General features: G+C 39.6%; 1 pseudogene; it reads right to left on the bottom strand.

Moving 5' to 3' along the window:
• Positions 1-12,195, bottom strand: part of LOC137771014 (mediator of RNA polymerase II transcription subunit 25-like) — a 39,506-nt pseudogene extending 27,311 nt beyond the window's left edge.
• Between the last annotated feature and the right edge of the window lie 15,781 nt (positions 12,196-27,976).

The raw sequence follows: 27,976 nt of genomic DNA, 5'->3' as shown, positions 1-27,976 counted from the left end.
CCCACTGACACTTCTTAGGGCTGCTTCCTTAGATAGCCAATACCCCGTATGCTGATGACACTAAAGCATGCCCATTTCTGGGAGAAAATGAGGACTCCTGTGATGGTGGATATTGGCTGATGGACTTGTCAAAACCTCTTTAAACTGAACCGAGGTCTAGGATGCTTTCATTCAATCCTCCTTCCCTTTCTCCTTTCCTTAGAGTCAGACGTGCTTCCTGGTCTGATGGATCTCTCAAATCCCTCTAGTTCCCTCCCCATTCTCTCTCACAGAAGTTTCCCCTAACAAAATTTTTGCACTTTTTCCAAGATTAGTTTTTATTGTGGACAAATAAACAAATCATAAAATTTAACATTTTAGTTGTTTTTAAGTATTCATTTCAGTGGCATCAAGTATATTCACATAATTATGCAACCATCACCAGTATCCACCTGCAGAACTTTTATCATCTTCCCAAACTGAAATTACACACACGATAAATAATGCCCTATTCTCCGCTTCCCCCAGGCACTGGCAATCACTATTTTACTTTCTGTCTCTATGAATTTGACAACTCTAGGTACCTCACATAAGAGTAATTATAAAGTATTTGTCCTTTTGTGAGTGGCTTATTTCACTTAACATAATGTCTTCAAGGTTCATTCATGTTGTAGCATGTGTAAGAATTTCATTATCTTCTAAGGGTTGAATAATATTCTATTGTGTATAGACACCACATTTTGTTTACCCATTTACCCACTGAAGGGTACTTGGGTTTCTTCCACCTTTTGGCTATTATGAAAAATGCTGCTATGAACATGGATGTACAATCTGTTCAAGTGAATATCTGTTCAAGTCCCTGCTTTGAATTCATTTCAGTGTATACCTAGGAATGAAATTTCTGGATTACATGGTAAATCTATTTTTATGTCTTGAGGAACAACCAAACTGTTTTCCATAAGGATTGTACCGTTTTACACTTTTACCAGTAGCACATGTGTTCCAATTCTTGACATCCTCATCAACACCTGTTATTTTCTCTTCTGTTTTGTTTTTTGATAATAGTTATCTTCATGGGTGCAAATTAATATCTCATTGTGACTTTTATTTCTATTTCCCTGTGATTAGAGATGTTGAGAATGTTTTCAGGATCTTATTGGCAATCTGTATATCTTCTTTGGAGAAATGCTCATTCAAGTCTTTTGCCTATTTTTTGATAGGACTTTTTTGTTGTTGTTGTACTGTAGGAGTTCTTTACATATTCTGGGTATTAATCCCTTATCAGATATATGATTTGCAAATATCTTCTCCCTTTCAATAGGTTGGTTTCCTTTTCATTCTGTTGACAGTGTCTTTTGATGAACAAAAGGTTTTTATTTTGATGAAGTCAAATTAATTTGTTTTTTCTTGTCTATGCTTTTGGTGTCATGTTTGTGAAATCATTGCCAAAACCAATATCATGAATCTCTCCCTCTATATTTTCTTCAAAGAGTTGTATAGTTTTAGGTTTTACATTTAGATCTTTAACCCATTCTGTTTTTTTTTTTTTTTTATGGTGTAAGGTAAGGGTTCAACTTCTTTTTTTGCATATATATATATACCATTTCCCCAACACCATTTGTTGAAAAGATGGTCCTTTCCCCATTTAATAATTTTGACACCCTTATCAGAAATTACTTGATCTCATATATGAGGGTTTGTTTCTGGACTCTTTGTTCTATTCCTTTGGTTTATAGTCTGTCTTTATGAGAGAACCACACTGTTTTGATTACTGTAGCTTTATAATAAGTTTTGAAATCAGAAAATGTGAGCTCTCCAACTTTGGTTTTTTTTTTCACGGTTGTTTTGGCTATTCAGTGTCAGTTGAAATTTCATATGAATTTTAGGATGGATTTTTCTATCTCTGCAAAAAACATCATTGAGATTTTGATAGGGCTTACATTGAATGTAGATCACATTAGGTAGTATTGACAATACTATTAAGTCTTCCAATCCATGAACATGGGATGTCTTTGCATTTACTGGTGTCTTCTTTAATATTTTCAGCAACATTTTGTAGTTTCAGTACACAAGTCTTTCACCTTGTATTATTCAGGATTCTCCCTTCCCCCCTCTCTCTATAGAGATAGATAGATAGATAGATAGATAGATAGATAGATAGATAGATAGGTACAGAAATTGGCCCACACATTTACAGAGGCTGGCAAGTCGTAAGGTCTGCAGAGTAAGTTAGCAAGCTGGAGACTCAAGAGAGCCAGTGGCTTAGTTCTTGCTTAAGTCCAAAAGTCTAAGAACCAGGATTGAAGATGGTGTAGTCCAGTCCAAAAACTGTAAGCTTGAGACTTAGGAATAGCAGATGTTTCATTTCGAGTCTGGAGGAAGGAATAAAGCCAATCTCTCAGTTTGAAGGAAGCAGGAAGAATTCTTTCTTACTTGGGGGATAGTCAGACTTTTTGGTCTATTAAGGCCTTCAGCTGATTGGATGAGACCCACCCATATTAGGGAAGGCAATTTGCTTTACTCAGTCAATGGATTCAAATGTTAATCTCATCCAGAAACACCACCATAGACACACTCAGAATCATGTTTGACCAAATATCTGGGCCTCCTGTGACCTACTCAAGTTGACACATAAAATTAACTATTACAATATATATATATATATATATATATATATATATATATATATATATATATATATAGGTATGTGTGTGTGTCTATACATTTCTTACAATTAATGTAAGTGTTATCTGATATACTTTTCTAGAACACATGACTTTCTCTGACAGAAAGGGCTTGCAATGTGAAGTGGATTCACATAGCTGAATGCCTTTATAATTGGGATAAATTTCTCACTTAATTGTTCTATATTAAATGATCAGATTAACCACAGATTACAGATTTCTAAATAACCTAAATTCCATTTCAAACATATTTGCACATAATAACTTTTCCTTAGCATAGAGTTCTGTGATCTATAATATGGCACATGGAAGGATTTAAGCAAGAAATAAACAGTGGTCAATTGGGGATCTGGGTGCATGCCCCACTGTGGATCTTTTGGGGGTAGAAATACAGTTTAGGTTTGTGACAGCCAAGTGGGAAACTGCAGTGGACCTCTAATCTAGAGATTATTCTTCCTGTTTCATAAATGAGAAATCAAGTTGTATAAATTTTCCTAAGGCTATTCTACAAGTCAATGACAGAAGCAAGGATATGATTTAGCAGGTTGGACAAACACTCCACTGCAATTCATATTCTTTCCAGGCTCTGATTTAACGACTTTGACCTCATGTTCAATGAAAAATCCTGGCTTAGCAAATAACCCTGCAGAAACCATTTCACGATGCCAATTAAAAAGTTTTTCCTGGCCGCCTTTTTGTCCTCCTTCTTTTCTTAATATAACTTCCACACCAATTGCCTTAAATAGGTTCATTCAGGTTCTTATGTAGCTGCTCCAAGTGTTACACAGCTGTCAAAACTTAGAAACTACAAGTTCTCAGGGAACATACTGTGGCTTGCTCTCTGCTGAGAAACAGCTAGAGCCAAGGTGCTTACATTCAGAGTTTTGTCAATGATATTTTTGTTCTGATTATGAAAGGAATATACGGTCATTGTAGAAAATGATAAAAGCAACGATAAGGTAATAAAAATTACTTGTAATCTCCAAAACAGATACTACTGTTAAAATTTTCCAGTCTTCTATTCTATGCTTATTTGAAACATTCATTGGCAAAATAGGTATATACACACACACATGTGCACACACACTACAATAATGCACTGAACTTTATGGACTGTTTTTTTTTTTTTGCTGTGGACTAATTCATTTTTAAAAATAAATTTAAACAGATATGCAATGAGCATTTCAAATAATTGAATAATTATAATAAGTTACCAATTTTTAAAAACATTTCTTTGTAATTTTCTTTGTAATGTAGCCAATATATTGTATAACTTTTGGGTTTTGACAGAAAACAGATTTATCTTTATTCTCTGCAAAAGTATAGACTTTATACAGTGATAATCATGCTTTCACTCATTCAAAAAATGTTAACTGCACATGAGGTGTGTACAAGACAAGGTGAGAATGGAACAGATTGAAATTTTCTTCAGATTCAGTTAACTATTCTAACACTCAGTACCAAAGATCTTTCTTTTCTATTTTTATTGATATGTAACACACTTTAACTCAACGTGTTTGTTATGCAAACTTTGATCTTTCTATTGAGATATAACTGATGTATAACACTGTATTAGTTTTGGGTGTACACCATAATGATTTGAATACATGTACACATTGCAAAATGATTACTGTGTTTAGTTAACATCCATTACCACATATAGTTACATTTGTGTGTGTGTGTGTGTGTGTGATGAGAACTTTTAAGATCTACTCTCTTAGCATCTTTCAAATATACAATATAGTTTTGTTAACTATAGTCAATATGATGTTCATTATAATCCCCAGGACTTATTTAGCTTACAACTGGAAATTTGCACCTTTTGATCACCTTCACCCAATTTGCTCCCCCTCCCCCATCTCTAGCAACCACCAATCTGTTTTCTGTAGCTGTAAGTTCAATTTTCTTTTTAAGATTCCACATATGAGTGAGATCATACATATATTTATTGTTCAACAAACTCCACACTAGAATGTAAGCTGCCTGAGACAGAGACATTTTCTATTTTATTCACTATTATTCTCTGTGTCCTTGGTCAATGATTGGCATTTAGTAGATGCCCAATAAATGTTTGTTGAATGGATAAATTAATGAATAAAACTTGTTTTTACTTAATATAATGTTCACAGTCCCCATACCATTAATTCTTCTTTTACAACTTCTCTTAAAAAGTTTTTAAGGTACAATTTACATACAGAAAACTGTATGTATTTTAAGCGTACATCTCAATAAATGTTTACATATTTGTCATCTATTAGCCTCTACATAGTAATCAGTATGTAGAATGTTCCATCAACACACAGGTTTCCATGGGCCCCTTCCTTTTCAATATTTCCCCTCAGGTACCTCTATTCTGACTTTTATCACTGTAGATTATTTTTGCCCCTTCTTGAACTTTGCATAAATGGAATAATTTTGTAAAAAGTACTCTTTTGGATCTGCCTCTTTTCATTCAACATAATTTTATTAAAAGATTCATCCACTTATCAACGGTTCGTTCTTTTTGTTGTTGCTACATGGTATTTTGCTATGCAAATACACCATAATTATCCGTTCTCCTGTTGACAGACACTTGGGTTACTTCCATTGGGTAGCTATTATTAATAAAGCAGCTGTGAACATTCTTGTATAAGTCTCTTTGTGGCCATATGTTTTCATTTCTCTTGAGTACCCAGGCATGCATCATGGGGTAGGTGTATGTTTAGTTTCGGTAGCCAAATTATTTTTCCAAGCTTGAAGCAATTGATACTCCCACCAGGGGTGTATGAGAGTCCATTTCTTCCATATCCTCACTGACAGTGGGCATTCTTGGTTTTTTCAATTTAGCCATTCTAGTGGGTATTTGCTGGTATCACTATGGTTTTAATGTGTATGTACCTGATGAGTAACGATATTGAGCATCGTTCATATGCTTACCAGCTGTTGGGTATCCTCTTTTGTGAAATGCTATTTTTGTGAGTGATGCCTTTTGATGAATAGAAGTTTTTAACTGTAATAAAGTTCAATTTATCAACTCTTTTTCTTTCGTGGTTAAAGCTTTTGGTATCCTGCTTAAGAAAGTTTTGCCTACCACAAGCTCATGAAGCCATTTGTTTACGTTTTCTTCTGAAAGCTTGATAGTTTTACCTTTACATTTAGAGCTAAGATCCCCTAGAAACTAATTTTTGTCTATGGTGTGAGCTAGAGGTCAAAGTTCATTTTTCCATACAAATATTCAACTGCTCTAACAACATTCATTGACAAGGTGATCCTTTCCCCCACTGAACAGATGCCTCTGTTGTAAATAACGTGGCTGTGTCTGCATGAGTCTGTTTGTGGACTCTATTTTTTGTTCTGTTGGTCTATTGGTCTACCTTTGTGCCATTACAGCACCACTTTTAATAGTTGCAAAGTTTTGTTTTTCCCATTGTTAGATATTTAGTTTGTTACCAAACTTTCTCTGGTAAAAACATGAATGTCCCTAGAAATAAGATTTTATGCAAATCCATGAATTTTCCTAGAGTAAATTATAGAACTAGAATTGTTGAATCTAAGGAATGTACAAATTTATAAGTGCTTTCTATGTATTTTTATTTTATTTATTTATTTTATTTTGTTTTTTTAAATTTTAATTAATTAATTAATTAATTAATTAATTAATGGCTGTGTTGGGTCTTCGTTTCTGTGCGAGGGCTTTCTCTAGTTGTGGCAAGTGGGGGCCACTCTTCATCGCGGTGCACGGGCCTCTCACTATTGCGGCCTCTCTTGTTGCGGAGCACAGGCTCCAGATGCGCAAGCTCAGTAATTGTGGCTCACGGGCCCAGCTGCTCCGTGGCATGTGGGATCTTCCCAGACCAGGGCTCGAACCCGTGGCCCCTGCATTGGCAGGCAGATTCTCAACCACTGTGCCACCAGGGAAGCCCTCTATGTATTTTTAAAGTGCTATCCAGAAATATGTCAAATTAAGCTCCAGCCAGCATTAGACCAGAGTGCACCTTAATACCAGTGTCTATACATTTCTTAAATTATCTGTTAATTTATGGTTAGACTGGGAGCAAAACTTTTCTCAGGTATTTTTGTTTTGTTTTGTTTGTTTGTTTGTTTACTAGTGAGCCAAGCGTGGATTTAAAAAAATCAAAGGCCGTTTGGTTTCTACTTTTGTAAATTATGCATACCTGTATCTTTTCTATTTTTCACTGGGATGTTTACTTTTTTATGTGTTAAAAAGAACTTTTTGAACATTTACTACATTAACATTTGTCTGTCATATTTGTTGAAAATATTTTCTAGTTTTTTAAAAAATTTAAAACATTTTTGGATAATTCTTTAACTTACGGGGTAAATTTTGTTTTATATTTTTCAACTTGATTAATCTCTTTCATTATACATTTGTCCCTAGTATCATGATTATAAAATCCTTTCTCATACTGAGTGATCTATCTATCTGTCTATCTATCTATCTACCTACATATACTTTTTTCTATGTATTTTGGGATTTTAATAAAATTTCTAAGAAATTATAAATATTTTTCTGAGTTCAAATTTATTGGCATAACATTTCATATTATTATTGTTTTATACTTAAGAAAGGTCTCTATTCTACCTGTACTTCCACCCTTTCATTTCTGATTACTTATTTTACAGTCTCTATTTTTTCTAAGCCAGTCTTACAATTTTTTCTATTTCATCTTTCCAAAGAACCAGTTTTTCTTATATTCTTTTTGCTTCTTTAATTATCTTCTTGCCTTATCTTTATTTTTTTCCTTCTACTTCCTTAGGATTTATACTTACCCTTTTCAATATCCTTTTTTTTTTCCTTTTCAATATCTTTAATCATATCTTTTGCCATATAAAGTAACATTCACTCTTTGCCATATAAGGTAACATTCACAGGCTCTGGAGATTAGGATGTGGGCATATCTTTTTGAGGGTCACCATTGATCCCACTATGCTACCTGACATGTTGCTAGCTTAATTGGAGTTACTGTGCATCAAAGTAACTAAAACTAATTTTTAAAAACTTCAAATTAAGGATGAAAATATCCAAGTTACCTACTCTCTTCAGATTATTTATATATATATTTTAGAGATAATTTGGTGAGATAGAGGTAGTTCATATTACCCCCCCGCCCCCACACACATATGCACATACTACTCCTGTCCCTTCCCAACTTTTGCTCATGGCAATGGATTATTATCTTTTTTTTAAAAAATTAATTAATTAATTAATTTTTGGCTGCATTGGGTCTTCGTTGTTGGGTCTTCGTTGCTGCGCGCGGGCTTTCTCTAGTTGCGGCGAGTGAGGTCTACTCTTCATTGCAGTGCGCGGGCTTCTCATTGTGGTGGCTTCTCTTGTTGCAGAGCTCGGGCTCTAGAGCGCAGGCTCAGTAGTTGTGGCGCACGGGCTTAGTTGCTCCGCGGCATGTGGGATCTTCCCGGACCAGGGCTTGAACCTGTGTCCCTTGCATTGGCAGACGGATTCTCAACCACTGTGCCACCAGGTAAGTCCCTGGATTATTATCTTCAATATTTGTCTTAGTCCTAATGAATAAAACTACCAGAGATACACAGCGCATATGTGGATGAAAAATGTTTCCTGCCATATCAGTAAACAAAGGATGTTGCAGCCTTTAAGCCATCAGCTGTTGCAGCCACACACACCCCCTTCTACCCCTCTCCACTGTATACCCTGAGAGGATTCAGAAAAAAGAAAATCAGAAAAAAAAAAAAAAAGAAAATCAGGATACTGGCCCTAGATAGTTAAGGTGCATATCAAAGAATGATTTCAGTGAGCCCAGACTCTTGCATCTTCCCATACAAAGAAAAATTCTAAATTCATTAATTTGAGATGTCTGGTTTTTTCTTTAATTAACAGTAATCTTTTGAAGTTCCAACTACCTGGTCTTTGTTGTGGAAACTCCTATATAACCTGGCTCCTACCTTACCTTTCTCTGAGAGACTGTCTTCAGGCATTAAGTCCTTAACAAGTCTGAGGAATAAAGCATAACCTCAACTTTTAGGTTGTGCATTTTTTTTCAGTTGACACATGCCTTAATATTTCTCAGCACCATTAATATAAAAAATGTTTTTTTCTGTTACTGTGCAAAATAATTGCATATAATTTACAGTTCAAGATAGGGATGATTTGCTTGCTTTGTTTTGCCTGATTTTCATTTCCACAGGCTAGCTAGGCATGGCCATCACAAAGAAGAGTGGCAGATCTCTGGAGAATGTAGACAGGCAGTGCAGAATGTTAGTGGTTGAAGGGATCTTAGCGTTCATCCTTTCCAATCTCTTCAACTTGGGAATGCAGAACTAAAGTCCGGAGAAGATAAGTAACCTGGCTAAGGTCATGGGTACTAGTCATGGAAATGGAACAGGAGTGTCAACTGTTTCATTCCTCATGGTGTTTCTTTCACCTGCTGACTGGTAGCTGAAAGTGAGCCTCCTAATGTTCTAGAATAGGTAACTTTAATATAAATGTGTGCAGTAGAATAAATAATGAATAGTGTCTCCTTTGCTAGAAGTAAGCTGTGATGTAAAGGAGGGCCGGGGAGAGGTGATGGCCCCAGTGAGGAGTTGAGTTTGGAGGAAACAAACGTATGTGTTCTTGGGTTCTCATTTTTGCTTCAGACAATCACTGGGAAGAAGGGGACAATTTCCAAGATCAAAGGAAGAGAAGCTGGCTCTATGCCAACCCTTTGAGCCAAATGGAATTCGGAGAGCAGGATGTGTTTTTGAAAATGCTTGGCAAGGTAGTTATTTAAGATCTCCTGGGATGCTAGTCAATCTAGGCTCAGAAGCCTGTTTAGATCTGTCTAGTCAACACGATGAGGATGTTTAATGACTATTTGCACTTCCATGAGTGACTGTCTGAAAAGTGTTACCATTCCCTGAAAGATTTGTGAGGCCTTTTGTGTTAATGCTGTAGGACCTGCATAAACTTTGACTGTCGATGCCAGGCTGAGCTTGCACACATAGACAAATCTTAAAAAGTATCTTCCTGGGGCTTCCCTGGTGGCGCAGTGGTTGAGAATCCACCTGCCAATGCAGGGGACACGGGTTCAACCCCTGGTCTGGGAGGATCCCACATACCGTGGAGCAAATGGGCCCGTGAGCCACAACTACTGAGCCTGCGCGTCTGGAGCCTGTGCTCCGCAACAGGAGAGACTGCGACAGTGAGAGGCCCGCACACCGCGATGAAGAGTGGCCCCCGCTCGCCACAACTAGAGAAAGCCCTCGCACAGAAATGAAGACCCAACACAGCCTAAATAAATAAATAAATAAATAGCGGTCCCTTTAAAAAAAAAAAAAAAGTATCTTCCTGTCTGCAAGAAAAATGAGTTTGGACATGTTTCCCAGAGGCTAAAATTTGTTTGTTTTCTAGGACTTAAAATCAAGGCTTTTTCCTCCCCCAGGGCAGCTAACTAAGGGCATTAATGGAGTTGAATTGGTTAGGTCAGTGTAGTCTGGCTAACTTCAGCAAAATATGAATTCCTAGCCTAAAGAAGGACACCACCAGGGATGTTTGGGGATCTCAATAACAGAAACAAGTCAACTCTCCCTTTTGTGTGAATAGTGGAAAACCTGTAATCTCTTAGTTTTCATATGTAAGTTACCAATTCAAGATACGCCGTGTGGCAAGAGAGGCTCTGGCCCAGCTGTGGAGACTCTGAGCCCATCTCTTGATGACATCAGGACTAGCAAAAATTGAGAAGGGATAGCTCCCCAAAGAAAAGAAGGGATGCTGAGTGAGTAAAAACAGCCCATGTCTCCTTGAAAACCAAGGGAAGAAAGTTTCTTTTCTGGACCTCTTGGAAGAGAGAACATGCTTAATGTGAAATGAGAGAGGCATGGGAGAAACAGTAGTGGAGTAGGAATGAGGGGACCCAGATCCACCATTGCTGACTCCCTGTGACATCCCATGAAAGTGGGGGACCCTGTGCTTGTGCTTTGAGGTCCTGTGACTTTACCTCTTCTGTTTACCTGCTGAGCTGCCTGAGATTCAGAGGAAAAAAATGGATGTGAGAGTGTTTTGCAGACTGCAAAGCACTTGTGAAAGTAGAGAACCACACCAAGAGCATTGGACAGCAACATACAAAGCTTGACACATGAGGAGGCTCAGAAGTCCAAGTTCACAGTGAACAGTTTTTGTGGCAGGAGGGTGAAGAAGACCACATAAAATTCCCCTAGAGATGGTTCATCAAGTAGTTTGAACCTGAGGCCGAATATCTCCCCAGTGTTGGGTTCATTCCGTGTTTTTGCTTCCCAGGAATCTAACTCCTTGCTCAGCTCTGGGACTCTTCAGAATGGAACGCTACTGCATTGTATATCAGATATCATATTTGATCCTTGGTGGAAAGGAGAACACGATTTGTCCTAATATGATTATTGCTCCTTCGTCTCTTTGCCTTCTGAATGGTATCATGCTTTCCAGATTACTACTCAGCATTTTATTTCGCAAAAATGCTTTTCAAACATTCTTGAGTGATTTCTCTCAACAGCATTATAAGGTGTGTCACTGGGATTTTTAGAGGACCTCACAGTTGAAGAATTTAGCCACAGGGCAGCTAAGGCTACGTCTACAGACCTGGCAATAAGGAGCCATAGGAGGGAGACGAGGGCTTTATTGCACAGCTGCTGATGTGGCCACTTTGTCTTCTCCTAAACTTCTTGTCAGATTTATGGCAATTATTGTAAAAGAGCACTCAAGAGACAAGTATTTTAAAGTAATATTTTAACTCAGTTATTGAAAATTCAGATATGCTCTGGGGGATGATTGCTTGGGGAGCCTATTATAACAAGTCAGCAAAAATACCTCGTAAATGATACAGTACAGCTCGCTTAACGCGATCCATGGAGACACAGGCTTTGGCATGAATCACATACACTCCAGCCTCCTCCACGGGGATTCAATTACCTGTAGGGCCTTATTATAATATGACTTTACAGAGCTACTATCTTAAGATATAGTAGAATCCTTTATCACAGAGGATTGCATAGTCATCATTCACAAGTGGTGCCAGAACCATTTGCAGTGGCAGGACCAACAGACAGCAGGAGAGGCCAGAATTTGAGAATGAGAAATGCCCTGAGCAAACAGGAAAGCAAGTCAAAGCCAGATTCCAGAGGTTAGAGGGGAGCAATAGGTCAGGAACCGGGGAGTCGGCAGATGAGAACAGAGGACATGAACTTTGAGAAGCCCCAGTAGGCAGTCGGGCAGGGGGGTAACCATGAAACTAGGGGAGTGAGGCAAAGCAAGTCAGAGAGGAAAGGCCCAGCATTGTCATCACTTAATAGGGTCTAGTTCCATTCCAACTTGTTTTAGTCTGCTCTGGTTTCTATAATGAAACACCATAGATCAGGTGGTTTAAATGACAGACATTTACTTCTCACCATTCTGGAGGCTGAGAAGTCCAAGATCAAGGTGCCAGCAGATTTGGTGTCTGTTGAGGACTCTCTTCCTGGCTTATAAACAGCCGCCTTCTTGCTGTGTCCTCAAATGGCACAAAGAGAAAGAAAGATCCACTTACCAGGACACGAATCCCATCATGATGGCTCCACCCTCATGACCTAATCACCTCTCAAAGGTCCCACCTCCAAATACCATCACATTGGAGTTGGGGCTTCAACAGATGAATTTGGGGGACACACAAACATTCAGTCCATAACACTCTATTATAGCTGTGTTAGATGCCTGTAATCAATGTCTGCCATTCTTTTTAAAAAAAATTTTTTTGGGGTATAACTGATTTACAATGTTGTGTTAGTTTCAGGTGTACAGCAAAGTGAATCTGTTATACAAATACATATATCCTCTCTTTTTTAGATTCTTTTCCCATATAGGCCATTACAGAGTATTGAGTAGAGTTCCCTGTGCTATACAGTAGGTCCTTATTAGTTATCTATTTTATATATGGTGGTGTGTATGTGTCAATCCCAATCTCCCAATTTACCCCTCCCCCTTCCCCCAGCCACTCTTTTTCGTTGCTCATCACTTGAGTCCCATGCCGATGTCTCCAGTGTGATGAGTTCTCTGCTGTATGAGTCTTTGTGGAAGTTAGAGCCCACCTACCATTATGGGAACTAAAATTGCCAGGTACTTGTGTTCCCGGTGTCCCTTGCTGTGAGGCCATGATCACATGATGTAGGCTTTGTCAACCTCACACGCTGCCCTTGGGTTTGAACCAGAAGCTGAGGACACCCAGAAGCAGGGACTGTAGAGAGTTGGTGGTGAGGGCAGCTGCAGCACAATTGTGTCCCCAGCATATGGGTGGCTGGAGGCATTGCTGAATGCAGCAAGATTAAGATTCCACGGCAGCGGTGGTGGCAGCGCAATCTGCAGGATCCACTGCTTGGGGGAGCTGCTAACTTGGAGCTGGGAAAGAGTCCTGCTGTGGGACTTTGGGATACCTGGCCTGGCTCTCCAGAACTCCTAGTGATCCCATGAACTTCTTAATATCCTTTTCATAAACTACTTTTTCTGCCTAACTCAGCCAGGGGTGATTTCTTTTGCTTGCCACCAATAATCCTACTTAAGGCGTAGTTATGTTCTAGATAGCAAACAGACAAAAAGCAAACAGGGAAATCCGAAAACCCGGTACCAGGAATGTCAGTATACAACAATAGCTCTTGCTTGTTGAAAATATTTTTTTTTCCTGCTTCTTTAAGCTATAAGGCAACAGTCTCTACAACGCTGTCATGTTTCAGACCCTCCTTTCCCTCCCAGTGTAACCTCTGTTGAGGGCAAACCACCATTAAGCCCCATAGGGCTGGATGCCCAGAGTTGCTGAGTATTCCCCAAGGCCCTGGGCTGCACTGGCTTGAGAGAGGAGTCGTGCCTTGCCCTGTACCCAAGAATGGGGGCGGCGATCCTCTTAGTCTCTTCTAGGGTCCCTGACAGGACTTAGCGTTGCTTCTTTTCTCCCTAGACTTACAAGAGTTCTTGCAACGACCTGGACTCTGCCTGGGCTTCTCATAATTTCTGCTTCCTGACCCTCTCCCCACCTCTCCAGCCCCTGGCTGGTCAGCTCTCCTCTTGGTGCTGGCTCGGGTTCTCGGTCCCTCCTCAAGGTACTCCTGCCTCGGATCCTGTTCCTCTCCCCTCATCAGTGTCCCATGACAGTTCTCCTCCCGAACGTTCCCAGCGATGCTGCCACCCAGTAGGCACCACGGAGACCTTGACTCTGAGACACAGCCTTGTCCTGGCCAGAACCTCTCTATGTTCTCCCTGCTGTGACAAATGCCTACCCTGAGAACAGAACACAGAACAAGGTCAAAACCAAGAGCAGAGACTGACAACTGTGATTTTCCTCAGATTACCTAGAATGAGCACGAATGACAAATTTTGTTTCAGACATTAGAAAAAAGGGATGAAGAAAGTGGAGACAAAGGCAGAGAGAGAGAGAGAGAAGAAATATCAAATCAAAATCTCATATATGTGATGCTAAATGTCAAACGCCAACATCAAATACCCAATCTGTTATTGGCACCCAGAAATCCTTGTGAGGTACTTGCTAATTTTTAATTGTTATTATACAAAATAAATGGAAAGGAAAATCATGACTAAAAGGAAGTGGAAGCAGACCTCTGACGTAGTTATTTATGTTTATTATCAAGGTGGTCATCCTCAGGTTACCCACTGGGATCCACTCACTGCCTGCAATGCAATTCTTTTTATATTTACCTTTGCCTCTAAGCCCTTAATCTAATCAGTGGTCAATCTCTGCAGGAAACACACATCTTTGCTGGATAAGGAGAGGCCCATCTACTAAGCTGGCAACTACACAAGTCTCATATCCTGTATGATTTTAATCTGTTGACGGTAGGAGTCTCTGCCTATGTTTAGCTTAGATGAAATTGGTCTAACGAGGTAAGGCTCAAGTAGTTTTAATTAGTTTGTATGAAAATGTAGGCTTTTCATGCTGTGTTGTGTGGACTCATCTCTGAGAGAAAGAGCAATATTCCTTTGTTTTCTCCCTGTTTCCTGATTACCCAGCTCTCAATAAAAAATTATCTCTTACCTACTTCATCAGTTCAGTAAGAGAAAGTTGGGTGGCTTTACCAGCAGGTGTTGTAAAACTCTAAAATTAGGATCGCTGAAATTCGATATACTAGCAAATTAGGCCCTGTGGTGTTAGAAAGTTCTGAATGTTCCCTGAAAACTGTTCCCAAAATGTCTTTGTTTTCTGGAATTCACTGAAACCCATTTGTTCCTGACACACTAGATATGAAAGAGACCCCTGGGCTTCTACTTGATGGAACACATCAGGTTGTGAATAAATTACTTCTCAAAACTTGGCTAAGTTTCGTACTCTAGAAGCAATCTGTAATCGTTTTAAAGTTGCTTGGCCTTTATGAGACACTGCAGAGAATTGGCTTTGAGAACTAGCCAAGCAAATCAAAAAAGTATGCCTTTCTTAACCAAGGAGATTCAGATTCAGGGAGTGTTTTAAGTCTGCTGTCAAAAAACTGCTGAAAAGTCTGCATGACCTTCACAAAGCCTCAGGGACAAAAGAAAAAAAAACTGCTTGGGGAGTTTTTGCTTTTCTATTCTAATTGGTTCCACATCAAGTTCATGTCCAGTTTATGTACCTGATGCTTGCTATAATGCTCAATTTTCAATAATTCTTCTGGCTTAGAATTCCACTTCCATTCCATCTATTGGGACTAGAGGTTGTGTGCTACTCAGGCTTCCTAGCTGCAAAAAGAGATCACCTCTGGTTAGTCTGAACAGAAATGGAATTTACTGAGAGAGTATCAGAGTGCTCACACAAAGGACACTGGTGGATATTTAAACCTCACTCCTCTCACTCCTGGTAGATTTTTTTCTCTTTATCTTTTTTCCAAGTAATGAACTTAAAGTTAGATGCTCATCATTTTTCCTGCTCAACACCTGTGTGTGTCTTCTGATCCTTTCTCGGATTCTGAGTTTTGTTCGGATCTTCATCCACGAACTTGGACATCACTTTTAGTAGATCCCTTTGCTTGACAGTTTGGCCTCACTATTCTTTATTTTAATCTCTGTCTTGAACCCCGTGGAAATGACTTCAGTGTTCAGAAGGAAGGGTGTTACAGACTAATTATCTGTGTCCTCCCCACCCCCATCCCAGATTCATATGTTGAAACCCTAACCTGCCACGTGACTATATTTGGAGATAGGGCCTGTGAGGAGGTGATAAAGGTCAAATGAGGTAATGGGGTGGGGCCCTAAACTGATAGGGCTGGTGCCCTTATAAGAAGAGAAAGAGACACCAGGGTCCACTCTCTCCACCTGCACTTAGAGGAAAGGCCATGTGAGGACAAAGTGGCCCTCTGCAAGCCAGGAAGAGAGTTCTCACCAGAAACCTTGATCTTGGACTTTCCAGCCTCCAGAACTGTGAGGAAATGAATTTCTGTTGTTTAAGCCACATGGTCAATTGTATTTTGTTACGAGAGCCTGAACAGACTAATACAAAGGGATAGAACATATGCCGTCACCAACCAATACTTACTTTCAGGAAGCATTTTCCCTCTGTTGGTCTGTTGGTTTCATTTTGTTTACTTGATTTGTTGAGACATTTTTCTGCTGCTATCTTTGATTACATTCTAGTGTTCATGTAATAACAACAAAAGTCTTTCTGAGTTTGTGAGCCTTTATTCATCATGAATCTTCTGGAGTGTAACTGAATGTGACACTATCATTGGGAAACTCATCCTGGAAAAGCATCTCATTTAAATGAAGATTGTAATTAACTAAGGAAAGCAAAATGCTGGGGAAGATTGTTGAAGTTTTTTCCACCCTTAAAGGCACGGCTAAAGTACATGGTCTATAAAATGCTGTGACCAATTTTTAACAAAATATCAGAATCTAAACCTCCACTTTTCTGAACATTGACTTTTTCTTTCAGGGTTAGGAACATTGGGAGCCAACACTTGGATTATACCCAATATGCAAAATACCTTGGAACTTGTATTTTGGAAATGTTTTAGAAAAGAAACCCATTTTTAGGAGCATTCTCAATAGATACATAATGTTTGACTTTTAAGATAGCTGTTAAAAATGGGAAGCATCCAAAACTCACTTGGAATCAAATCTGGTAACACACTGAGCTATGTAAATACCCTTTGGTCGCAAAAAACAAGCATTGAGAAGAAAGTGACTAAACTGATTTTTGAAATTGAGGTAACATTGGTTTATAACATTATGTAAGTTTCAAGTGTACCACATTATCTTTTGGCTTTTGTATACACCATCAAAAGTCTACTTTTCGTCTGTCATCATACAATTGACCCCCTTTAACCATTTCACCCTGCTCCTGCCCCCTTTCCCTTGTTACCACTACTCTGTTGTTTGTTCGTTTGTTTTATTTTTTATATTCCTCATATGAATGAAATCATATGGTATTTATCTTTCTCCATCTGATTTATTTCACTTAGCATAATATGGTCAAGATCCATCCATGTTGTTGCAAATGGCAAGAGTTGATTCCTCTTTATGGCTGAGTAATAAAAAAAATCCATATCACATTTTCTTTATCCGTTCAGCAGCCATCAGTGGGCACTTAGGTCATTTCCATCTTGGCTATTGTAAATAATGCTCTGATGAACATAGGGGTACCTATATCTTTTCAAATTACTGTTTTAGTTTTCTTCAGATAAGTACCCAGAAGTGAAGTAGCTGGATCATATGCTTGTTCTGTTCTTAATTTTGTCAGGAATCTCCATGCTGTTTTCCATAGTGGCTGCACCAGTTTACCTTCCCTCCAACAGTGTATGAACGTTCTGTTTTTTCCACATCCCCTCCAGCACTTGTTATTTCTTGCCTTTTTGATAACCATTCTAACACATGTGAGGTGATATCTCACTGTGGTTTTTATTTGCATTTCTCTAATAATTAGTGATGTTGAACATCTTTTCATGTGTCTGCTGGCCATCTGCATGTCTTCTTTGGAAAAATGTCTATTCAGATCCTCTGCCCATTTTTTAATCAGTTTGCTGTTGTTGTTGAGTTGTATGAATTCTTCACATATTTTTGTATATCAACCCTTTATTGGATATGTGATTTGCAAATATCTTCTCCCATTCAGTAAGTTGTCCTTTCTTTTTGTCGATAGTTTCCCTTGCTGGGCAGAAGCTTTTTAGTTTGATATAGTCCCATTTGTTTATTTTTGCTTTTGTTTCTTTTGCCTGAGAAGACATATCTCAAAAGACATTGCTAAGACCGATGTCAAAGTGCCTATTAAACTGATTTTCTTATGAGTCTCTTAAAGTGGCTCCAAAAAGATTCAGAACTGTCCCCTAAACACTTGCAAATGGCAGCGTCACTGGAATATGTGTATTTTCCTCCATGGTGACTATTTTGAAGGACAACATGCATTTGCATTGTCATTTTACTGTCACTCCTTCTGATCTGGCTCCCAACCATTTTGGCGTTTGCTTCCTTTTATATACGTATTTCCCTGAGTTAGTAACAGCAGACAAGAAGGCTTTTAAAATATATACCTGTCAGGATGGCTGGTAACACTGGTTTCCAAAAAAAGATGCCATGATTTATATAAGGCTTTTATGCTGAGCAAAATTTATAAACTTTTCTCTCTACCCTGACTTCTCAGTGTCTAGGAACTAACTGTAAATCCTTGAACTAATGTATTTAGACACATTACACTGCTGTAGAAATGGAGTACAAAGAGCAGCTGGGTGGATCCAAGCCCAGAGACATCTCATTTCTCATCAAATCCAAAGAATCCTGGAGCCATAAGATCTGAAATTTAAAGAGTGAAGTCACTTTCTTTCCATGGAATTGAGGCATTAAAATAAGAACAGTTTTGAGAGGCACCATTTGGTGAATCAATGCAAAAGGAACTGGACTTAGGGCTCTTGCACTCAAGCTTTTTTTTTTCCAATTTGGGCAAATATTTACGGTCTGTTTTTCATTTTTTAGTCACAGAAAGGAGTTCTTTTGAAAGAATCAATGTGGATTTATTATGGGTTTTTACGTGCTCGAGATCTTTGCGTCAGAATGATCTTTGAAACAAAGGATTGTTATAGAAAGGCTTGCACATTTGTAAAACAAATGGTAGGACCCGAAATAGCATTATGTCTGATATTCTAATACAGTAACAGAAATGACATATTTCCCCTGAATATATTCGGTGTTGCAAAAATGGTATATTTGATTTCATAGCCTGAAATAATTTTACATTATCATCACTAATAGGGGCATAAGAAAATGTGAGTCCAAACATAGATTTATATATAAATTGGCTTTCACTTTAGGTTAAAAAAAAATCATAGTACTAAAACTGAAAGCTAAAGCGGGGAGACCTAATTGTAAAGATTACAATGTGGGTTGGATATTTTCCTTTGGAGCTCTTCCCTTCCCATATTTACAGTAATTACAATTCCAAACTGTCACCTTGAGTTGAGCCTTGAGGGATGTGATGACTCCGTTGGGCAACCATGGGGCAGGAGGTGTTTCTGTTGGTTGTTCACTTATGGTCTCTTGGCCCCAAGCCCACCAGTGATGGTCCACTCTTTGGTGGCAGGAATGGGACTGAGCAAACTAGAAGCCCTAGACTCCATTATGTTCTGGCATCCTGTTGCCTGATGACATGTCGCCATGTGGAGCTCGAGGGGGAGGTGGGAAAGTGGGAGGAGGAGAGATTTCCCTCCTGTTTCTAGCTCCTGTTAGCGTCCCTCCAGCATCACAAGCTAGCTTCTTTCAGTACTTCCAGAACCTGCTGTGCCATGCCCAGCCTTCTGAGGTCTTTGTAGCAGCGGTGCAGTGCCCCACTCAGAAATCTAAGCAACATTTTGGTATCACTCCTCTTCACTTTTGTCCCCTCAACTCTAGGAGTCATAGCTGCTTCCTGCAATTATTAATATCTGAGTTGCCTCCATCTTTCAGCACCTGTGTACCCAATTCCTTGTATTAAGTTCCCTCTATTTGAAAAGCCTAGTGTGGTTTCTGATTTTCTGATTGGACTCTCACTAATATTGTATTATTATATCCAAGCATAGGTTTTCTTAAAATTAGCACAGTTATGACTTCAGTACACAGTTACAAACGATAAAGGAGAGAGAATTTTCCTGCACTAATTGATAAGTTAGGAGAATACGATAAACGCAGCAAAGTACACAGAGTTTCTACCAGTCACTGGAAATTAGGCTTCTAGAACACTCTCACTCTACTGGCAGTGTAGCCTAGATTTGAAAACTTTCTTAGAACCTTATTCTAATGAATCCACCAACTTTCACAGGCCACTGGTTTAAGTGGTCAAGCAAGAATATTACAGTGGGGGCTTCCCTGGTGGCGCAGTGGTTGAGAATCCACCTGCCAATGTAGGGGACACGGGTTCGAGCCCTGGTCTGGGAGGATCCCACATGCCGCGGAGCAACTGGGCCCATGAGCCACAGCTACTGAGCCTGTGCGGCTGGAGCCTGTGCTCCGCAACAAGAGAGGCCGCGATAGTGAGAGGCCCGCGCAGCGCGATGAAGAGTGGCTCCCGCTTGCCACAACTAGAGAAAGCCCTCGCACAGAAACGAAGACCCAACACAGCCAAAAATAATTAATTAATTAATTTAAAAAAAAGAATATTACAGTGGCATAAACATCACATCATACGTTGACAGTTCTTCTAAGAACTGTGTGCTCTTTATTGAAGATAGAGCCAAGCAGAGTCATCACATCTATGTTCCAAGTTGTAGGTTGGAGAAAGGAGGGAAGAAGGATCATGGCAGCTCCCTTTAAAGACACATCCTGGAATCTGGGCACATCATTTCCTCTTACAGCTCATCTGCCAGAATTTAGCCAAGTGATCATACTCAACTGCGAGGGAAGCTCTATGTAGTTTTTAATCCAGGTAGTCAGGTACCTGGCTAGAAGTCTGGGATTCTCTAAGTAGAAGTATAAGAGAAGGGGTAATGGGACCACAGTGAGCAGTCTGGGACAGACCATGTTATACAGGAGGAAACCCTTTTATTCAACAAGCATTTATCAAGTGCTAGATACCTTTCTAGGTGCTGGGATACTACAGTGAATCAACCCAGATCTCTGCTCCCAACAATTTACATTCTAATGGTGGGGGTGGGAGGCAGATCACAGATCGATAACAATAAACAAATAAGTACATACTGTAATGTCTGTTCAGTGACTTTGATCAGAGACCTGGGGGAAGAGCATTCCAGGCAGGACATGCAAAGGTCCTGGGGTAGAGCAAGGTCAGAGTGCTAGAGGAGCAGCCAAGAGGCCAGCGTGGTTGCAGCTGAGCAAGGGGTAGCAGATGAGACTGGAGAAACAGTCACCATTGAAGAGATCAAGGGTTACATAGGATATGAGAACAATTAGACGTTAGGCTCCATCGATTCTTTTAATTAGAGTTAAAACCATCATCCATGAGTTCATTCAACAAACTTTTAAAAAAGAGCTTTCCCATGTGCCAGCCACTGTGCTAGTATTTTTTTTTTAAGATTTTTTGATGAGGACCATTTTTAAAAAGTCTTTATTGAATTTATTACAATATTGCTTCTGTCTTTTTTTAAAAAAAATAAATTTATTTACTTTTATTTTTGGCTGCATTGGGTCTTCATTGCTGCGCCCGGGCTTTCCCTAACTGTGTTGAGCAGGGCCTACTCTTCCTGGCGGTCCGCGGGCTTTTCATTGCGGTGGCTTCTCTTTGTTGCGGAACACGGGCTCTAGGCACGTGGGCTTCAGTAGTTGTGGTGCACGGACTTCGTTGCTCTGCGGCATATGAGATCTTCCCAGACTAGGGATCAAACCTGTGTCCCCTGCATTGGCAGGCAGATTCTTAACCACTGCGCCACCAGGGAAGTCCCGTTTCTGTTTTATGTTTTGGTTTTTTGGCCGCGAGGCATGTGGGATCCTAGCTCCCCAACCAGGGATCGAACCTGCAACCCAGCACGGAAAGGCAAAGTCCCAACCACTGGGCCACCAGCGAGGTCTCTGTGCTACTACTTTGGATACAGGCATAGTAGAGGCTACGAAGGAGCTCATTATAGTCTAAGAGGGGAGATAGAAATGCAAACAAACAATTGCAATCTAAAGTGGTAATACAATGATGCGTGGAGTGCTACGGAACAACCCACACTGCGCTGAAGAGGGCTACGGAGGAGACTTCTTGGAAGAGGAGCAGGAGTACACGTCCTGAATTAAAGGATGAATAGGAGGATCCATCCAGGAGAAAAGGAGAGATGACATTCCAGGCAAAGGAGTGATCCTCACAGGCAAGAAGCAGTATTATGACTCTGTGTGTGTGTGTGTGTGTGTGTGTGTGCGTGTGTGTGAGTATGTGTACATGTGCATGCTTGCTCAGGTGTGTATGTGTGTGGGTGTGGGCATGTGGGGAGAAATGGGGGATGGGGAAATCACAGATACAGCCCTCAAATAACAGGCAGAACAGAGCAGGTTCTTGTCTTCACAGAGATGATGGAGGCAGCGGATGGAAGATGGTTATCAACTGATACTCTGTAAATCCCGGCATTAGAGCCCTCAGACATACATCAGAATCGCATTGCCACTCACGCAGATACAACAGTAGTTGTGCTACAATTACAAACATTCATAATTAGAACAAAGTAATAAGGTCGGGTCTGATCTAGTTTGTTGGCAATGTTTCCCTTACCTTAATAACTGTAATAACTAATTAGAGGAGATGCCGCCGCCGTTTTAATAAGGTGGTGTCGTTCCTTACAAAGATCACTGAATCCCCGTTTCTAGTTTCTCTCCTTCATATCATCCTAAATTAGCTGCTGTCAGAGCTCTGATCATATTACTTGCCTACTCAAGACGATCTGATCACATTACTTGCCTACTCAAGACAATTACTTGCCTACTCAAGACACCCTCCTCCCTCTTAATGAATAAAATCCACCCTTCACGGTGTGGCATTCGAGGGCTCCAGCCCACCTTTCCAAAACCTGCTGTGAGTCACCCTCAGAATCCTATGCTCTGAGACGATGTTCAAAATGTGTAACAGCCGGTAAAGTCTGGGTGCCAATCAGCCCAAGCCGGTGGGACCACAGCACCGAAGCAGGCTCGTGCAGCAACCCTGCTGTGTCAGGGGCAGCTCTGGTCACTGGGGTGTGGGCGGTCCAGGGGACCCAGGGGGCAGCTGGGATGGCAGGGTGAACATTCGAGGGCCGGGACTCGTGGCCCTTTACCACTAGTTCAGAAGTATTTCATTGCTTTAGCAATTTGCATATCCTTCCAGCTGAATATCAGCCCAGCCTCTTGAAGCTCCAGCTCCCCTTTTTGTTCTCTGCTCCTTGCACGCCACGTCATCTCTACTTTCTTGCCTTTGTGCATAGATTTAGAGGATCTATCCAGGAGACCTAATGTATGACTAATTGGAATTTCAGAAAGAGAAATAGAATATGTGGGGAAGAAATTATCAAAAAAAATTACCAGAAGGATTCATCTGTCCATCCATCCATCCATCCATCCATCCACCCATCTACTTATCCATTGAATACTTGTTGAGTGCCAGACATTCTCTTAAGTACAGAGGATACAGGTGTAAACAACATAAGGTGAAAAATCTCTGCCCTTATGGAATTTACATTCTAGTGTGAGAGATAGTTAATAAAATTAAATAAATAGATAAAATATAGAGTGTATTAGTGATAAATGCTAGAGGAAAATATCTAGCATGTAAGGAAGAAAGGAAGGGTCAGGAGAGGTTGCAGTTTTGGACAGAACAGCCAGTGAATGTCTCACCGAGAAGACAACAGTTGAGTAAGTCCTGAAGGAAATAATGGAGAAACCATGTGGATCTCTGGAATCGGATATCAAATGCAAATGACTGAAGGTAGGAATGTACCCTCATTGACTTGGTACTACAACCAGCAGCTCCAGAGGAATAAGCCCGAGAGAAATAATAGGAAATAAGTCAGGGGTGGTGTGGGGCTGGGGCTTAATTTGTCATTTTAGGGATTTTGATTCAAGTGACTTCTTATCAGTTCATAAAGATTCATTGATTCCCTCCCCCCCCGTTTTTATGGCTGTAGATTATCCCATTGTATGATGGTTTATTCAGCTCATCTCCGGGATGGGCATTTGAATGGTTTCCAATATTTTGCCATTATAAATAATGCAGAGGGAATAACTAGTACAAATGTTGTTTATAATTTGTGGACATGTACTTTCAGGGTAAACTGCTGGATACTGGATTGCTGAGTCAAAGCATAAGTGAATATGTAGTTTTATTATATCTTCTTAATTCCCTTCCATACCATTGTGCATGCCAAGGGCATATCTTTGTGTACTTCTACCAGCAATGTATGAGAATGTCTCTTTTCCCATATTCTCACCAAGTGTGTTGTCAAGCTTTTGAAATTTTGTCAGTCTAATGGATGTGAAATTGTAGCTTGGTGTAGTTTTAATTTTTGTTTCTCAGTGTGAGAGAAGTTGAGTCTGTATTCATATGCTTAAGTATCATTTGTCTTTTTCTGTGAAATGTCTGTTCTTGTCTTTTATTTGTCTTTCTCTACAGTTGTCCCTCCTTTTTTTTTTTTTTTTTTTGAGAGGTCTTTATATATTAAGAAGCTTAAGTTTCAAATATTTTATCAGCTTGTCATTCATTTTTCCCTTTGTTTATGGGATTTTTCCCATGTAAAAAAAAATGGGTTTAGTATTATATGGTCAAATTTATCAATCTTTTCCTAATTGCTACTAGATTTTGAGTCATTCATAGAAAAACTTTCTCTACATCCAGGTTATAAAGGCACTCATCCATATTTCTCATAGTTCCTGTACTTATAAAAAAAAAGCCATTTAGGTCTCTGACTTATTCAGAGTATATTCTGGTTCAATGCATGAAGTATGGTCCAATTTTATCTTTTTTAAAATGGTTATACTCTTGTCCTAACGTCACTTAGTAAAAAGTACATGTTTTCTACAGTGATTTGAGATGTCCTCATCATAATACAATAAACTTTCACATGTACTTGGGAGTACCACTAGGTTTTCTATTCTGTTCCACTGGATTGTCTGTCCGTTTATGTGCCAGGACCACATCGTCTTAATTTATAGAGACTTTCTACTACATTTTACTGTCTGCCTTGTCAGCAAGCTCCCCTCACTGCTCTTCTTTTTCAAAATGTTCACGTTTCTCTTGCTTATCTTTTTGTATGTACTTTCAAATCAACTTGTCTAGCTCTAGGAAAAAGAAATATTTTTACAGGGATCACTTTAATTTTACCTGTTAACTGGTGGCAAATTGGCATCTTTTTGATGTTGTCATCCTAACCAGGAACAAGGAATGTCTTTGCATTTGTTCAAGTCTACTTTTGGGTTTTTTAGGCATTTTTTTTTTTTAATATTTATTTTTTGGCTGTGTTGGGTCTTCGTTTCTGTGCGAGGGCTTTCTCTAGTTGCGGCAAGCGGGGGCCTCTCTTCATCGTGGTGCGCAGGCCTCTCACTATCGCGGCCTCTCTTGTTGCGGAGCACAGGCTCCAGACGCGCAGGCTCAGTAGTTGTGGCTCACGGGCCCAGTTGCTCCGCGGCATGTGGGATCCTCCCAGACCAGGGCTCGAACCCGTGTCCTCTGCATTGGCAGGCAGATTCTCGACCACTGCGCCACCAGGGAAGCCCTAGGCATGTTTTGAAAGTTTTCTTCCTATAGCTTTTGCAAATTTTTTGTTCAGTTTATTTCTAAGAATTTAGTTTTTATTTTGTTACTAAAAATTATGTTTTCTTTTCCATTGCAACTTCTAATTGGTTATAGATTGTATGTATGAGAGTTACTGATTTTCTAAGGTTTATTTAATATCATACTACCTTACTGAATTCTCTTATTGTCTATACGAGTCTTGTCATTGATTTTCTTGACTTTCCCAGGTGGACCTCGTATTATCTGCATCCTCTCCTTTTCCCCGCACTCTTCATCTTGATTTTACCTTGATATGGGCTTTGCAGCTGTCTCTATTGGTTTTGGGTACCTAATTCCCCACATGAGATTTTTAATATTCTTTGTCTCTTAGTTTTGCTGTAGGCATTGATAATGGGTGGCTTTATCACACTTTTTGTGCATTCCCATCTTTTTTAGAGAATGTGTGAAAAGATTTAGAATTAATTGGCTCCCATTTTCCTACAGGAACCTAGAAGTCCTGATTTTTTTTTTTTTTTTTTGGCTTGTGGGATCTCAGTTCCCCAACCAGGGATTGAACCTGGGCCACAGCAGTGAAAGCACCGAATCCTAACCACTAGACCCCCAGGGAATTCCCTAGAAGTCCTGATTTTTTTTTTTTTTTTTTAAATGTGAGCAACTTCAAAAATTCAGAAAACTGGAGAGAATGATATCATGAACAATATGCCTAATACAAAGCTTTGTAAAATCTTAATTTCTTTTTGCTGTATTTGTTTCAGGTTGTTTTTCTTTTAACAGAAAGAGAACATTACAGATACACTTGAAGCTGCCTGTGTAGATCTCACCAACGAGTCTCCCCCCCGCGTCCCGGGAGTGACAACCATCCTGACTTGGGTAGTTACAATGATCACATATGTTTTTATGCTTTAACAAAATATTCAATTTTCCTTAAACAATGCATTATTGCCTTGAATGTTTATAAATGCTTTATAAATAGCATTTTACTGTACATATCCTCCTGCAACTTGCTTTTCCTGTGGTTTATTCATTTTGGTTTCTAAATAATGTTCTGTTGTTTATCTACAGCTCAATTTATTTATTCACTCTTCCATTAGTGGACATTTGGTTATTTTCAGGGTTCTTGTTTCTCTAGTAGAAACTGCTTCAGTAGGATCCTTATACATGTCTCCTTGCTGCCTGAATGAGTGATTCTAGAAAATGTACATTTCAGGGTGGAAAGGCTGGGTCATGCTGCTGAATAGCTTCTCAACGTGATTGTTCCTCGTTTCACTGCCAAAGCCAATGTTAGGGAGTCTCTGCACAAGTCCACAGCCACCAACACTCGGCTCTTCAGATTGGCACATTTTTGGTACTCTGATGGTTTTTTTTTTTTTAAAGAGACTCCTTTTTTAAAAAAATTTTTATTTATTTATTTATTTATTGGCTGTGTTGGGTCTTCGTTTCTCTGCGAGGGCTTCCTCTAGTTGTGGCCAGAGGGGGCCACTCTTCATCGCGGTGCACGGGCCTCTCACTATCGCGGCCTCTCTTGTTGCGGAGCACAGGCTCCAGACGCGCAGGCTCAGTAGTTGTGGCTCACGGGCTTAGTTGCTCCGCGGCATGTGGGATCTTCCCAGACCAGGGCTCGAACCCATGTCCCCTGCATTGGCAGGCAGATTCTCAACCACTGCGCCACCAGGGAAGCCCCTCTGATGGGTTTTTGAAATGTTCTTTTTCCTGAGGCTTCATGAGGACAACACAGGATTATTTAAAAATACTGACTCCATGCTCTGTATGCAGTGATATCATTCACAAACAGATTTATATGTAATAAACTCTAAAGGATATAGCAATTCAAAATCTTCCCTTACTAAGGAAATGTTCGTAAGCCTTAATTAACTTGTAAAGGATAATAATAATGATTTATTAATAAGTAACTGATATCATATTACATTTATATTAGCATATACTATTCATATATTGTGCTATACTAACAATAATAATAACTTATTGGGAATTGCATAAAAATCTTACATAAGCAATCTTACTTAGGAGCCCCATGAAGCAGGAATAAGTAAATTTATATATTAGGTGGGGAAACAGGCTCAGAGAGTTTTCAAGGACTCTCCTAAATTACAGATCCACTAGGTGGTAGAGGCAAGATTTGAAATCAGTCTTGGGGGTCATGCAGTCTGATCCTCCCTGTGAGTGTCACGTTGCCCTTGTCTTGTGTCTCCCAGGCAGAAGTTAAACCTCTTGTTCCGTGGTCCTCACGACTGAGCTAATGTGCTGTCACCTACATTGTTGTAAGTGCCAAGTCATTACCCATCGATTATTTTTTAAATAGGATTCCGTCCTTCTCTTTAGTATCCCTGCAAACTGTTGGCTGCCTGCTCCGGTCAGTAAACAGGATGGGCCGTACTGCAGTGATCTGACCCTCTCTCACCTCAATCTCAGCACTTTCTTTTTAAAAAAAAATTTTTATTGGAGTATACTTGATTTACAATGCTGTGTTAGTTTCATGCATACAGCAAAGTGAATCAATTATACATATACACATATCCACTCTTTATAGATTCTTTTAGTACTTTCTTTTCTGGTTGTATTTATTCTCTTTGCAGATTCAGTGCTCTCCTCCAAAATGTTTAACCAAACTTTGCAAAAAAAATAAAAAACAAACAAACAAAAACAAGTTAAAGGGAAGTACTAATCTGAAAAGACCAAAGCCAAATTAAAAACAAAACAAAACCC

The sequence above is a fragment of the Eschrichtius robustus genome, chromosome 10, assembly GCF_028021215.1.
Source record: "Eschrichtius robustus isolate mEscRob2 chromosome 10, mEscRob2.pri, whole genome shotgun sequence".
Lineage (NCBI taxonomy): Eukaryota > Metazoa > Chordata > Mammalia > Artiodactyla > Eschrichtiidae > Eschrichtius > Eschrichtius robustus.
Note: the sequence above shows the minus strand (reverse complement) of the source record. Positions and strands in the feature narration are given on the sequence as shown.